The sequence below is a fragment of the Monodon monoceros genome, unplaced genomic scaffold (genome assembly GCF_005190385.1).
Source record: "Monodon monoceros isolate NGI ecotype Baffin Bay Population unplaced genomic scaffold, NGI_Narwhal_1 Super_Scaffold_17, whole genome shotgun sequence".
In the NCBI taxonomy this organism is placed as follows: Eukaryota; Metazoa; Chordata; class Mammalia; order Artiodactyla; family Monodontidae; genus Monodon; species Monodon monoceros.
The window spans coordinates 19,597,189-19,598,857 of NW_021703773.1; positions in this window are offsets into that span (position 1 = coordinate 19,597,189).

A 1,669-nucleotide genomic window follows, 5' to 3' on the forward strand; every position below is an offset into this window, starting at 1 on the left:
ACATCCTCAGTGCCTACCCCAATGCATGATGGTTAAAAGCGCAATAAATATTCCTTGAACAAATAAACGAATGTAGAAATATCCCTCACGTGGGGAGGGGCGCCATAAAATTCATTTCAGGGAGGCAAAGTCTGGACTTTGGGGTCCACATCCCCAAAATAGCCCAACATATTGGGCTACTACGTAGTGGGCAGACTTCGGTGCTAGATCTTATGCCACATCCTTTACGCGAATTATTGGCTCACTAACTCTTCACCAAAACCGAAAAGGTAGATTAATTTTCCTGCCAGGTGAGGAACCCGAGGCTCAGTTAGAAACTGGGATTCCAGAGGTCGGACAGCGAGACCAGCGTCGCCGCCACTCCGGAGCCCAGACGGCGCTGGACCCTCGAAGCTCGGGGGGATCCGGGAAGGAGCTTACAGAGGCGCCAGGCCTCCAGGGATGGAGACCCGCCCGGGCCGCCCCGGGAGGAGGGGGCTCGGCGGGGGACGCGGGGGCGGTTGGGGGAGCAGGACCCTGAGGCCCCGCAGCCGTCGCGGGCTCCTCGCCTCAATTCCTACCTCGTCTGGTGGTGCCTGGCGACGCGCTCCCGGTGCTGAAAGTCGTGCCATCTGTGAGGCCGCTCGCGGGCCTGCGCGAGACGCCCGCCACTGTTGCCGCCGAGAGCCCCAGAGGCCCCTCAGAGCGACCAGCTGCGCGCCTCCCGCGACCCCGCGCGGAGCCGTCCTTCCGCAGCCCGCGCAATTCCCGCCGCCTTTGCTCCGCCCCACCAACCCAGCAGCCCCGCGTTTCTGAGAGGACGACTTCCGGCCTCTTTCAGAACCGGAATTCGAAAGAGCAGGTAGCTCATGTGTGAACATATTCAGAGGGGCTTATTAAGTGTCATAAGAAAAACAGTGCAGGGAATTCCCTGGCGGTCCAGTGGTTAGGACTCTGCGTTGTCACTACGGAGGGCCGGGGTTCAATCCCTAGTTGGGGAACCAAGATCCCGCAAGCCCTGGAGTGGGGCCAAAAAAAAAAAAAGAATGCAGGCCCTTTTAATTTATTTTCCAAAAGCTAGAAGGACTTTTTATTCGCTTTTAATTCCCGCGGACGGTGATTTAAGAGCCCATACCATACGCCCCAAGAAACACAAGTCTGAGAAGATGCATGCAGATAAGGAAGCCACTCCAGCCTTCGGTTAACAATGTCGTACTGAACACTAAATATCTGTTAAGACAGTAGATCTCGTGTGTTCTTACCACAATAAAATAAATAGGGAAAGAAAAAAAGGATCGTTTTTACAAGGGATCTTTTTATAAGATAATGCATGGAAACTTTTAATTTAACCACTTAGAAAATATAAAGCATGGTTTTATTACAAAAACAAAGAGGGAAATATAAAAAGAAAGAAGGGAGACAGAGAAAGAAAGGAGGGAGTGAAGGAAGGCAGGCAAGAAGGAAGACAGGAAGGGAGGGAGGCAGGCCTTTGTCCCAGGGCATTCCCTAAAACACAGAGGACTTACCTATTGTCTCCAGGGCGTTCCCTACAACACAGAGGACCTACCTGTTGTCCCAGGGCATTCCCTAAAATACAGAGGACCTACCTGTTGTCCCAGGGCATTCCCTACAACACAGAGCAGCTACCTGTTGTCTCCAGGGCATTCCCTACAACACAGAGGACCTACCT